Here is a 15327-nt window from a genome sequence, read left to right on the forward strand (position 1 = left end):
GAACTATCGCTCTAACCCTGACCAAATATCCTCTAAATAATACTCATACACCGATCACAACAAAAGATCCGGAATGATAACAATACATGTGGAACGCACTTGGCATGCAGAATGTCATATAACAATCCTTGGTAGCCCAGACAATAGCAGAAAACTGACATGAGATCTAGCTTGTTCAAACTCAAACAAAATTCAAAAGTGGTACAATTTCCCGATATCTACTTGGAAGCAATAGCAAATAACATATTCTCAATATCTGAAGGAATCCTGATCACCTTCTCCATAGATACTCTGACCATCCTGAGAGCATGGTGAAAAACTCCTTTCTGATCTCAATGAAATGAACTAAAATAGGGCCCTCCTTCCTGAAGAACTCTTAGGATCCACATGCTTTAGGCTTCAGGTGAGCCCATATTGCCTTGTGACACATCTAGCCCGAAAGGCCCTACGACAACTACCAAGAGCTCCCAAATCCCTTCGTTGGTTGAATGAAAGACCACCAAGGTCCATTCTCGAAAGTTCGCGAATAATCTCCGATGAGATGAACTCCCGTGATCGCACATCGATTGGTCTAGGCCTTGCTCCGGAACCGGAACCATAATCTTGTTGGGTTTTGGTATAATACAACATCCTATGGTGCACATACAACCCTAAATACCTTGGATCTATGTTTTCACTAATTATACATGCAAATGGTTTCCAAGGCATTAAACTTATAACTATCATGCATTTGACATAAACCATATAATATACTAGTTAGGGAAACATACCTTTTATGTGGCTTGAAGTCTTGATGTATTTGGCCTTAAGAGCTTAGCACCAATAGTATGAAATGCCTCAAATGGAATCACAACACACATAGGACAAAGGTGGCTCTTGAGAGAGAATTCCATGCACCAAAACACCTCCATATTTCTCTAAGAAAAGAAGTGGTGATTTTGGCTATGGAGTAACCTATTTATATGTAGGATTCCAAGGGTCATGGGTATCACCCATAATCCATACCCATGGGTTTTATGATCCATGGTTCATGTGGCCCAACTCTTTATGTATCCATACATAAAATTGGTCCAACATGGATCATAATCCCAACACATATAAATATAACTAATTATCACAATTAGTCCCCATAGATTTAATTAGTCTTTTTTGACCACTAAATTAATTCCAAATTAATTCTTGATCAATACTAATTAAAACATATGATTTCATATTAATATATTATAACTTATAATATATTAATAAAACATAATTAACCTTCTCTCAAAAGTCCATCCTAACAAATTGTGTTGATGATATGCAACCCAAATGGACCATGCTACTCTTGGGTCGAATACATACCAATAACAGTTATGGGCTTAGACACCTAATCCAACAGTCTCCCACTTGGATAAGTCTAAAACTATTATTGTGTATGACTCCAAGATCCCGACTAGCAATCGTAGCTCTTAAAGCCGCTGTCAAACTCTGAACAAATCAAATGACATGTCCATTAGATAAGGGATCATATATTCCTCCATTCTAGATATCATATGGACTAAGACATGGATTATAATCATTCTCTCCTTCCATTTGTTGTTTCCCGATTTCCGATTTATGACGACTGACTAATTGAACAAATCAAATCAGTCCTGGCCCGGTCGAGCACTTCCATTTGTCATCATCAAATCATCGAGGGGCCCACAGATATCGCTTTTATCACGAAGGTAAAAGGAATGGATAAACTTCGACTCATATGGCTTGTTCTACTACTTGTTGAATCATACACAAAGGCACGTTTGATAACACCAAGTTACCGAATGCGTTTTAGTGCATGTCACACCCCAAAACCACGAACGACGGAAACGTTCAGGGGTGGAAGACGTCATGTACAGTATCACAACAGTGTAATATAATAAATAAGCAACAACATCATCCATTGCATTATAAGTAACGTTTTAATACATGTGTGTTCTTTCATTGTAGTAAGACACTAAAAATATACAATCAAAATAAAAGACGAGACTTGTCCGCTCCGTCTTCTCAAAACATGGCCTCCGTACCTGTCTACTGATGACCTGAGAATACAAGTTATTTTAAAAGAGAGTATCAGCTTTAAAGCTGGTGAATTCATAAGTATATAAGTGTCATTGCCTTGCTTGCTAAAAGCTGTTTTAAAAGTCATGTAAACCTTTAAATGAATATGTTGATGTAAGTATGAAAAACCCTAGAAAATCCCTTATTTTCTATTAGTTTGAGATGTAGTCTTCTACCAAGACCCGAATGTTTTGTAAGTAAAATGATAGTTTTTCCTTTGATTGTTTAGTACTAAAGTACTTAGTCTAGCTCATCGTTTATGTGAAAGTATCACAAAATAAAGTAAACAGGAAAATGTACTACTGTAAGTGTTGTCACTAGGTACTAGGACTAACACAACATCGCATTAAGCGAAATATGTAACCTAATGAACATCCGAAGATTGTCCAGAAAAGTATTAATGTAAGTGTCATCGTTGGGTACTAGGAGTAACACATCATCGCGATAAGCGAAAGGTATAACCTTATGAACAATCGAAGATTGTCCACTTGTCCTTTGTAGCAGCAGCAGGTGGGTGGAGGGGTTAGCCCCGGCTATCGATCTTCCTAGTATTAGTAGTAACCTTAGACCTCCATAGATGGTCATCGACCAATGGTGATAATCAGTGGGGTTCAGAATGGTAATTCCCACCTAGATATCCCATTGAACCGGGATAGGAAAAGATAATTTACACAGAAAGTACTAATAAATTATCCTTGTAGTTCTAAGTACAAGTATCCAGGTAAGTGAATACAGGATAATGCACCTATGTAACAGTGTTCCTGTATGATATTCATGTAAGTGTGTTCATGTAACAGGTAAGTATATGTATATGTACTCATGTATCAGGTAATGTACTAGTATAGACTCATGAATGAACTGACTCTTGTGTGATTCCTTGTAATAGGAGTAATGGTTGATATCTTCAAATTATCCCTATGATAATTTACTGAACTATAATTGGTTGATCATGTAGGTTTATACACTCTTACTACTCAAGGGTGTAGGAAGAAAATGAAAGATGTAAACTATAATATCAATACATATATAAGAATATAAGTGTATATGCATAGTTTAGTTCAAGAATGTAAAAATGGTTTTGTAAGACATCTTATGGGTTTTGAACAATAATTAACAATGACTTCATGTCATTTTAATAAACATTTCAAAAAGTAAAACATTTGATAACAACGTATTTTTAAGATTTAAAACCATTTCATGCATCACATTTTGTAGTATGTGAAATCTATTAAATGAAAAACACAGTTATAAAATACATATCAATGATTTAATAACATGTTTGTTTCTACTTGTATTCCCCCCCCCCCTTTAAAGCATTTAAAATCATTTAAAACATTGATTAGGGGTATGAACTCACCTGTAGTTGGTGATTGGGATGAACTGAACGGTATAGGATTGCTAGGTGTCAAGCGAGGACTTGTACACACACTACGACCTAATGAACATATAATCACACATATATGCATTCAATTAGTATTAAATCACTAATTGATAAAGTTTAAGACATCCTAGACATAATAAACACTTTATATAAGTGTTTTAAGCCCTAAGGATTGCATCTAAGCTATTGTGGGACAAGGCACTTGTGTTTAGGGTTCCAAAGGACCCTATATATGAGTTTACTCCCCATATACCATCACACATAGAGTTTACGGTTGTAAACTCTTGAGTTTACGAGCGTAAACTCCCAACCATGGGGTATTTGTGTGTTTTGAAGTCCCAAATGATTTCTAGAATTATTCTAACTTGGTGGTTCAATTCTTGAGAGGGTTTAAGGTCTAGAAACACTCCATTTAGGAGTTTATGGCCCTAAGGCCATTTCCTTTGGAGTTTACGGCCGTAAACTCCCTTGGAATGGTGTTCTTGTTGTTTTCAAGTCTCAAGCATAGGTGGTATAAGTTCTAGGCTTTTATTCCAAGCATATGAAGACATTAGGCACACTTTGGTGCCATTCTTTCATGTTTACGGCCCAAGAACAAAGTCTTGGCCGTAAAATCACTTTGATAAGTGATTTTGATGTGCTTAAGGCATTCGATTAAATGGGAACAAGTCTTGATAAAAGTCTTAAAGCTTTAGGTGCCTTAAAACACCATTTTGAGTTTGAAAAGGGAGTTTATGGCCTAAGGAACTCTTGGGCCATGAACTCCCAAACTTGGGTGATTCTTGGTTGTTTTCTTGTCCCTAACACACATACATATGAGTCTAAGGCAGTTGCATCACACTAGGTTCAGTCTCAGCTTTGTTTCGGGAGTTTACGGCCCAAGAACACCTTGGGGAGTAAACTCCTAGATCTAGTGATTTAGCCTTCTAAATCATGTTATAAACACATATAAAGCTTTCTAACACTACTAGAAAGAGGTACTCACGATTTAGGATAAAAACCCATAGATCCGTGAGAGAGAAAATGGCTTTTCTCTAGTTGGAAATGCGAATAATGAATGAATTTGGTTCAGAATTCTATTTATAGTCCTGAGATATTTTTGGCAGAAAAAATATTTTTATTCCTGAAATGATCTCTAATATAATAGAGTGTTGGAATAACAGTGGTGCACAGAACCCTAGTGCACCCACTCTCCTGATATTTCCTGAAGTGTAAACCCTGAATTACTCAAACTTACGCGAAAAGTCTGAAAATTAACTGTGACTGCTATAACTTCTATTGAAGTGATATAGTTTGTACATAATGGAAATTTCGGGTTGTCAAAGTGCAATCAATGTACAACCAACTCATAGTAACAACTCATATCTCTAGGTTTGAAGAATATAAGATATTATCATCTCATGATCACTCGTGATAAAATCCATGATGTGATTCCAATGAGCGCGGGTTGAATCCAATACTCAGAACTTATGAGCACTCATGAGTGTTGTAGCCCTTTGTCCAACATCTTAGACCTCTACAAGCCAACCCATGACAATCTTAATTCATATCTACTTCCAACATATGACTGACTGTGGATGGTTTGAATAACTTAGTCATCCAGAAGAATGACCTAGTTATTCTGGAAGTTAAAACATGCAAAAATGAAACACAATAATAATTGAATCCAATATGGTATCAAAACCTATGAACATAAATAAAACACCTTTTATTTATCACCATATGATTACACATTATTCATTGTATACTGTTTCAGCTATCAACTTTATTCTTGAATTAAAACACTAGTTGTCTCATGCTCCGAGCATGTACACTATGTTTTCTAAACACTAGTCATGCCACACACCAAGTATGCATACTATGTTTGTCTATGATCTTTACTTTTTGAATTAGATCAAATGAACATAACACCAATGATCCTCTTTTCATAGTCCCAAATCCTTACTGTAAATGCAAGAATTCCAAATTCATGCCATTTACTGAAACCTGTTAGATTCTAAACTTATATGCATAGATCCTCTTGTAATGATTATGCATAAAGTCGCAAAGACTTAACAATAAACATTACAGAGCATTCCAAAGGAGATCAACTCCTTTGAAACATCCTTATTTCATTAAGTTTCCTAATCTTACACAGATTGAATAATTTCTAACTTTGAAACATTTCCATATTCCATTTTGACTATCACTTCTAAACAAGAGTTGCCTCCTTACAGATTATGTCAATATGGTTCTTCCAGAATTATCATTATACTTCCAACTATCCTTAAGCAACCAATCTTTGGTAAACCTTAGATTGTCCTCGACAATTGTTTAATCCTTTTAGTCATATCCAATTCTAGACCTTTTCCCTTCTTAATGCCCCAGGCATTTGGAAAATTTTAGAAAGGATGAATATAGCACATGTAATCGATCCTATATACGAAGCATATGGGACACGATTCATGATGTCTCACATAAAGACTAAACCATTCTTTTGCTATAATATTTCCATTTCAATTTGCCAAGTTCTCATAATTCATATTATGAAAAGGGATGCCGTAATCATAATCGATTTTTAGAACGCAAATAATGGACCCATATACAGAATTTCCTTATGTTGAGCCATTCCAACCTGAAATTCATATATATATATATATATATATATATATATATATATATATATATATATATATATATATATCCTTGACTAAAAGAGTAAAACCTCACGATCTAAGCTTATAGATTTGAGATGAAGTACAATTTTCTCTCCCTTAATTATAGCAAAACAACTTTTTCCCAATTGAAACCTTTTGTTTTCTATAATTAACATTGCTAACTTGCAATACTTATCATAATTATCATGCTCCTACTAGCATGATGATTATTAGCATAACACTTATGCTCCCACTAGCTTTGACATGTATCCAAAATTTAGCTGGACTTCTAGAAATCAATATTTTTTTGACTTTCTTACCAAAGTTCAAATTTATGATACTAGATTGTTTTGAAAAAACTTTATCAAAATCATACACCTTCCCTTAGATAGCTCATAGGTGTATCTAAACAATTATGAAGAAGGATGTCGTAATCATAATGGTTTCGACCTTTTTGACACTTCTCACAAGTCCAAGTTAGTGTGTCGGTAAACCACACACGCTCCACTAACGACTTTGAGAATGCAAATATCACAATTGCTATCTAACTAAAATCTACTTAGTGAAAGTGTTTCCTCGCCATCATTTTTATAAATCGGAGAGAAACCTTATGACACTTAGATTTAATGGTGTATGTGTTCTTATCCATTTGAATTGTCAAAACCAAAGTCACAAGAAAAGGTTAATGACAAATCCAAACTCATATGGACTGAGCTCAATCCTAATTTCTTGCCACCTGGCAGCTCAAGGGCCTGCCATTGCTTCCAAGTTGTTGTGCAACCAATTGAGAACTCTAAGAACTCATATGCAAAGCCAAATTTAACTGGAATGGGCATAGAATATGTCAACACGATAGGTTATAAACCTCAAGTCGTGTGCTAGTGAAGAACTTTAGGTTCTATTCTTGATTAGTTCTTGATACTTTCAAGACCTTTAAGACTCCTACTATCCTCTTGACATATAAGACTCTCTTGTCAAATATTTAAGAGATAGTGTGGATTCCAATCAAGACAAACACTTCACACAATTGGCCTTAATTGGTCTTTGTTTTATCCAAAACATCACAACTTACCAACTTCAAATGTACAAGAGTAGAAAACTTTTACTCTTACATTTGACAAGTGTTTTAAACCTTGTTCAAGACATGTCACTCAAATTACAATCTTGGAGTATGACTCTAGGAATTGTTTTTAGAACGAAGTATGAATCACCTTCTTGATTTAACCACTTCAACAATTCATAGCTCCTCTTCTTAGCTATCAGAATGCACTTAGAGGATGAATTGTGATAAGGTCTCTAAATCATTAAGATGATCATAAAAAACTGATACTAAAGTACTCTCCCATCTTTTCAGATTTGAGAAACTTTTATCCTTCTGCCTAATTTGATTCTTCTTATTCGCTCTGCCTTACATTGGAACCCTTTCCAATGTCTCAGAATTACACTGAAGCTTGTAAGTATAACCATATTTACTAACCTTTAGTAAATTACGATGAATAATCTTATCGATCTTTTGTGGTGGACTTAAGCAGTGCACAAGACTATGTACTCAATCCCTTAGTCCATTACTTGACTCACACATCCATGTGAATAAGTAATTAGTCTTAATTTTCCAATGCTCGAAAGTTCTCATTCACCATGCTATACAACTTGCATGATTCCAAGTTTCTATCCTATTGAAACTTGGGTGATGAGAATCTTTCCTTATTTGGTAAATTTAGACACTACCACAAATGAAAGAATCAAATTCATATTTCCACTCTTGTTCTTAATGGAATCTTATAAGCAACAAAAACAAAATTCCACTGATGCCATTGTAAGGATATTTTAAAATACATAAAATCAAAATTTTTCCTTTTATTTTAAAAAACTTTGCAGAAGAACTTGTCCTTACAATCCATATGAAAACTTGTTGTTATCTATTCCTAATCAATATCTCATAACTCCTAAGAAGTAGCTCAAGAATCCAATCTTCAAACTATGCGATAGAAATCCATCTACGCGATCAGATTCAGCATATTCTTTCTTTAAGTTTCTTTACTTTTCTTTGATTCTTAAAACATCAACATGTGACCCAGTCACATCATGTATCAAGAATCTCAGAATAGAAACTTAGCAGAGTTAGATAGTGGACTTTACCTAAAGTAGAGTCAAACTTATTGACTTTAACATCCTTAGGTAAATTGGTAGCTTCGCAACGAATGCCCCTTCCTTTGGAAATTTAACATATGGACACTTTGGTAATGGCACATGAGACTATCACAGACTTAGCCTCTCCCTTTACCATTTGGTCAACCGAGTTGACTACGGCCGATCCCTTTCCATTGGGAAGAGAGAGCTTTACTGGATATCCAATGTCATTATTGTCAATGTCCATAAAGTTTTGGGAAGTTGATTTCCTAATCAAATTTGCTTTACTAGTACACTAAATCATTTCTGATTTAGCAGCACCAAGAAAATAGATATGATCATTAAGGGTCTTGTCATAGTCTGTTTCATAGGAGTCCCAAGGAACTCACTATGTAACTTAGAAAGTGATTGAACCACTAACTTTCTTAAGACTTTGACACCCAACTCTCCCGGCTTGTCAGTGTGTGACCTCATCTCTAAGATATGATCACACCTAGACCTTGCCTTGCCAATAGGGCTTGAGTGACCTTGAACTTGTGGGTTAGGGAGAATAATTGGAGGAGGTGGAGGAAGTGAAGTTCCAAGATATTTGGGAAGATCATCGATGTCTGAACTAGACATCTTTTGGGAGACATTCAAGATAGTTGATTTAAAGTCCTTAATATAACACCCAATATGAAATATTAAGGCTAGGACCCAACAAACTATTTTATAACTTGGAAGAGGGATGCCGTAATCCAAACTATAAGATATTTTAAGGTAGGCGAATGACGATTCACCAATTTCCACCATGAAAAATGAAATAATTTATTAGGTTTTAATTGGATTTGAAACTCCTAGATCTTTTGAGATTCATTAAACTTTTCAATGGCATGTTTCAATCTCGAGTGTGCCCTCTCAAATTTTGTGACTGGGATGCCGAGGATCACAAAACAAGGTGTGAATAACCATGCAAACTCACTTGGTACCCTTAATATTATCACCTAATCGATGTACCGGTTACCCACACGCGCTCCACCGATCTATGATAAAGATTAAGTCACCCTTTTTCATCCTTACTAGTCCAAGTTAGCGTGCCAGTTACCCACACACGATCCACCAACGACTTGGTAAGGTACAAAGTGTGAATTTCGTGGGTTAGCACCTTATTCACATTTTCCTAAGTAACTAAGATTGAGTATTTATAAAAGGTTTAGTTACTTAGTATTTATCATTAATACTTTTAATGAAGGGAGAATTATAGTCCTTGTCCTACCCTTTCGGCTAACGACCCTCTACCGGTCAAGGAAGCGGTGGGTGAGAGTGGACACCCATTAAACTGCCATATTATAGGCAGTAACCTTATACCCCCCCTTATAGATCGGCTTCGTGAATGAGGCCTACTAACGGTAAGACTGACTTTACTCTTATACATATATATATATATATATATATATATATATATATATATATATATTATTAACTTATAATATTATAAAGTATAAAGGTTGAATTTTAACTTTCAAAATTCTAAGGTCTACTTTGGAATTAAAGTATTCATGGGGGGTAACTTTACAAATTCCAAAACTTGAGGACAAGTTTTGAAACCTTTCAAAACTCTTGGCTTTTGAATAACTTATGAGTTTAATTAAGGTTTAATGAAAAAAAATCAAGTTCCATAACTTGAGGACAAGTTATGGAAGACATTAAATCATTTAATGATGACATTAATAATAGAGACTCTTCTATTTTCATAACCTATAAGACTTAATGGCACTTTAAAAAGAAAAACTCTTCACTTTCCATAACTTGAGGACAAGTTATGGAGTTCATAAAAACCATTAAGATCAAATATTCCAATTAACACAACAATCAAATAATTTTTCTATGATCTAGATTAAACTCATAAGTAAAGATAATTCACATCAACAATTTTCAAGAAATTAGATAATCACATAAACTAATACAAATCTAGAAACTTTGACAATTATCCTTTGAAGACTCTTGGACTTCATAACCTAAAGAGTTAATAAATGAGACATTTCACATCCATAACTTATGGAAGTTTCAAAACTCTTAAGATCATAACTTTAAAAAAACTTTTGAGTTCCAAAATTTTTATGACAAAATTTGTAACTCCTTAAAACCACTTAGATCAAACTTTTAAAACAAATAAAATAATCATATTTCTATCTTTTAATAAATTGACCTAATTCAACTCTTGTAGTAAAGTGACTCAAATTTTAGAAATAATTAGTTTTTCATAAAATCAAGTAATTATCATAAAATTTGACAAACTTCATGTTTTTTTTTCTTTTTTTTTTTCATCAACTTGAAATAAAATACATTTGCATCAAATATAGTACAAAACAACCCATGGCTCTGATACCACTGTTGGGTTTTGGTATAATACAACATCCTATGGTGCACATACAACCTTAAATACCTTGGATCTATGTTTTCACTAATTATACAGGCAAATGGTTTCCAAGGCATTAAACCTATAACTAGCATGCATTTGACATAAACCATATAATATACTAGTTAGGGAAACATACCTTTTATGTGGCTTGAAGTCTTGATGTATTTGGCCTTAAGAGCTTAGCACCAATAGTATGAAATGCCTCAAATGGAATCACAACACACATAGGACAAAGGTGGCTCTTGAGAGAGAATTCCATGCACCAAAACACCTCCATATTTCTCTAAGAAAAGAAGTGGTGATTTTGGCTATGGAGTAACCTATTTATATGTAGGATTCCAAGGGTCATGGGTATCACCCATAATCCATACCCATGGGTTTTATGATCCATGGTTCATGTGGCCCAACTCTTTATGTATCCATACATAAAATTGGTCCAACATGGATCATAAGCCCAACACATATAAATATAACTAATTATCACAATTAGTCCCCATAGATTTAATTAGTCTTTTTTTACCACTAAATTAATTCCAAATTAATTCTTGATCAATACTAATTAAAACATATGATTTCATATTACTATATTATAATTTATAATATATTAATAAACCATAATTAACCTTCTCTCAAAAGTCTATCCTAACAAATTGTCCTGATGATATGCAACCCAAATGGACCATGCTACTCTCAGGTCGAATACACACCAATAACAGTTATGGGCTTAGACACCTAATCCAACAAATCTAAGTCCCATTCTTGAGTGATCAACACCACACCAAACTGACATACAAGAGCTCTGAATATACCCAATAATCCTTCACCCACAGGCTTCCTGGATTCTCTAAGACTCTCCCTGATTCGAGTATGGATCCTGTACTTTTAGTAGTACATGCCCAATACTACCTTCCACACCTATCCATACTTTGAATCATCTCGAATCCTCCAAGTCACCTTCTCAAACTAATACCCCGAATGCTCGCTAACATCGCAACCAAGTCCACTAAATCATTTCCTAGAATTCCTTAGGTTCACGAACACACCTAGTCCTCAGCTGCTAAAAGATTCCTAGTAATGTCAACTAGCTACCTCATGATTATGGCCACATGCAAAAAAGATCATATAATCTTCCGAGTAAAAGACTCAACCCTATAACGGTTGAACTCAGACAAGAGTTATGCAATAGGATCAAATCTATCACTCTAAGATTATCCATATTGTGCCAAATGTGACTTAGCATATTTACTTAATAGCTAGCTCACATTAGTAAGTGTCCCACAAAGCACAAAGCAAGCAACATTCAGACAATGGAAAATCTAATCAGCATATGCTAATCGAATCATTCTATTCTCTTATCAGGAATCTATACTAGCATGAGATTCTAAGGCTCATACAATCAGGCATAACCTAAACAGGCTATCCTATCACTGACTGATCAGTACTAGCATGCAATTCTACTAGCACATACAATAGGAATATAAGGCATCCTTCCTAGACCCTTAGCCCTAATCTAGCATGCAGTTCTCATAATCATATCATATCATAACATAACATGTATGGGTATCTTGGGGAAAACTTACTTGAGCTTGGCTGATTGCACGCATTACACACATTGTTCTTTTCAAAGTTCTTTTCCCTTTTCGAATCATTTCAAATTATTTTTATAAAAATTATTTTCTTTTGAAAAGTTTCATACCAAGTCCTCAGTTTGAGTCCAGACACATCCAAGAGTGTGCCCGAATCCTTCAAACTAAGGCTCTGATACCAACTTGTAACATCCCCAAATTCAAGACCAAGAAAATTCATTTTTAGTTTAATAATTCCTAAAACCAACAGTATAAAAACATCCCATGGAAAAACCAAAGTGTCAATAATTAGACATGTTATCATCAAACGATATCAAAGTGTAATCCTGAAGATCTCATGGTCGGTAAACATAGTGTGATGCGCTGCGATCGAGCCGACTCCCTTCCTTTGAAATCGAAGTACCTGAAACCAAAACTGAAATCTGTAAGCGCGAAGCTTATTGAGTTCCGCCATCATACCACATACCATACAAATAACATACTGCCATACATATATGGGTGCCCGACCTACCTATTCGGTCTCTTTCAACCAGTAATAACATAGCATACTAAGACATTAAGCATAACAGATAGTGGCAAACCAGACAATTATCACAAAGACAATCATCTCAAACATAATCACCTACTGGTGGGCCAGCATTGGTGCCTTAGACCCACCTCTACTAGAATGTAACCCACATCACACTGTTGAAGTCCCATAGACAAAACACTAGCTGCTGGATGATAGATTCTCGAACTGTCAACATCAAAACAATACCCAATTAATCATTGGGTTCCAACACATATCCATAAGTTCATGATTAGGGTAAAAGACTATTCTACCCCTAACTTAGCTTGATTCAAGCCCAAGACCCAATCCAAAGGCCTAAAATTCAATTATAAGTCAAGGCCCAACATATGGCCCAAATTTTCAAATTGGGCCCAAACCTCTACATGGTCTTCTCCCAAGGCCCAACCATTTAGTCCAGTCCAAATATTTGGCATTTCTAATGGCCCAATATCTCATTATCATAAAGGCCCAATTATGGGCCATCTATGGCCCAATTTTCCAAATTGGGCCCAAACCCCCCACATGGGCCTTACCCTAAATCCCATCCATATAATCTTAATCCATATGATTTTTCTTGAATGGCCCATCAATAGCCAAATCACCAAAGCCCAATAGAAAGGCCCAACTTAAGGCCCAAGTATGATTAGCGTTTCACATAAAATGACAATTAGGGTTAAGGGTTTCTCACTTAACTAGTTAAGGACTTAATCCATTAAGTCCATCAATCTACTAGGTCAATCATATAGTGTGATCGGGCTTAATACTTAATCCCAATCCAGTCATCCAAAATGCAGGTCCCGACAACCCATAACCCATATAATCCAATATTAGGGTTTTCTAACCCTAATTTGAGTTTCCAACCCAATCACAACCAAATAGGCCCAAAAGCTAAGTCCTTAGACCTATTAGGGTTTCATTAGGCCCACTAGGGTTTCGTAAGTTGGGCACCACCCATTACCACCACATGTAGTGGTGGTCAACAGCGGCTCACAGCGGGGGCCACCACCTCACGTGGTGGTTATGATGCTAGTCCATTTTTGTCCAAGCGTCCCAAACGAAATCTAAACACAAACAAAGCACACCGCCACCCAACATGGAGGCTGGTGGCGGCAGGAGGCGTAAGCCACCACCTTACGGTGGTGGTTATGACTTTTCTTTTCATTATCCCGACACTGATTACTAATTTTACAATGCAAATCCCAAATAACACACACACCCTAAAATAAACACACACACATATATAGCCACCCTTGTGGTGGCCTATGGTGGTACATGTTGGCAGCCACCATGGTTGGTGGCCATTGTGGGTATCTTTTCCGTTTTTTCGGCCATCATTCACCACCTACAACACACACACACGTGATTCTGATTTGTACAAAGGACCCAGCCACCCACCTGGTGGTTTACGATGACGGTAACGATAGTTTTGGTGGTGGTGGTTGTTTCTCTTTGGTTCACGGTCAAGCAACACGTCAACACACGCAAGCAGAAAACCCACGAACTAGTGACAACTTGTCTTCAACGGAAACAGCAGCAGCAACGCCATCGACCGAAAATAGCGGTGGCAGGTCATGGATGACGACGATACATAAGAAAAGGTGAAGAGAGTGGCGATGGTGACAACAAGCCACGACGACAGTAGTATCGGTAGGAGAAGGAGGTGCCTTCTCGTGTCCTCATCGGCGACTGGAGTAGCAACGAAATTGGGAGGCTAACGACACACTCCGGAAGCAACGTTGTTGGTTGGGAACGGAAGCAACACTTTCCCCAACGTCGGTCTTCAACTTTCTCAGCTTCACCGGTGGTAGGAGGTTCGTGGTGGGAGGCATAAGGGTGGAGGTGGTGGCTGTACATGGTCCCTAGGGTTAGGGTTTACCAGGGTGACGGGTTTATATACCCCGAGCCCTATAATATTCTCTCCATAATACCATCTTTGGTACCTCCCTTCCCCTTTTCTTTAAAAGTGAGTCCGTAATTTACCTTTTTAACCCCATCCATCCAAAAACCCTTCAATTTAAGTCCCAATAATTACCATGCAGCCCCTCCCTTTACAAATTATTTTCAGTGAAAGTCCTTCTATTACCAAATGGTCCCTCCTCTACAAAACCTTTTCAACTTAGGTCCAGAATTTACTCTTTAGCCCCTGCTTCCATAATTCCTTTCATATTAAGTCTAAATGTTACCAAACACCCCCCGTCTTCTAAAAATATTTACAAAATAAATCTCGAATTTACACTTTAACCCCCAAATAATCCAAGTTATAGCATTTGGCTCCTCCAAACCAACACCCCACTAACTATTATGATTTTTATGGCCACAATTCATATTAGTTTTATCTACTTATTTATTTACTAAACGAGGTGTTATTGAAGGGGAAGGGATGAGGATGATCGCATCGCACATACCATGTTGTTCCACATTTTGTTGACCTGATGTATTTAGATGATTATTGGGATACTCTGATTTCTTTGATGGTTTTATAAACACGTTTTGGATGATAGTTTTATTAATATAAAAATGAAATTTGTGGCGTTAAATTTTGGGACATTTCAAGTTGGTATCATAAC

This window comes from Lactuca saligna, chromosome 1 (genome assembly GCF_052625555.1).
Source record: "Lactuca saligna cultivar CGN05327 chromosome 1, ASM5262555v1, whole genome shotgun sequence".
NCBI lineage: Eukaryota > Viridiplantae > Streptophyta > Magnoliopsida > Asterales > Asteraceae > Lactuca > Lactuca saligna.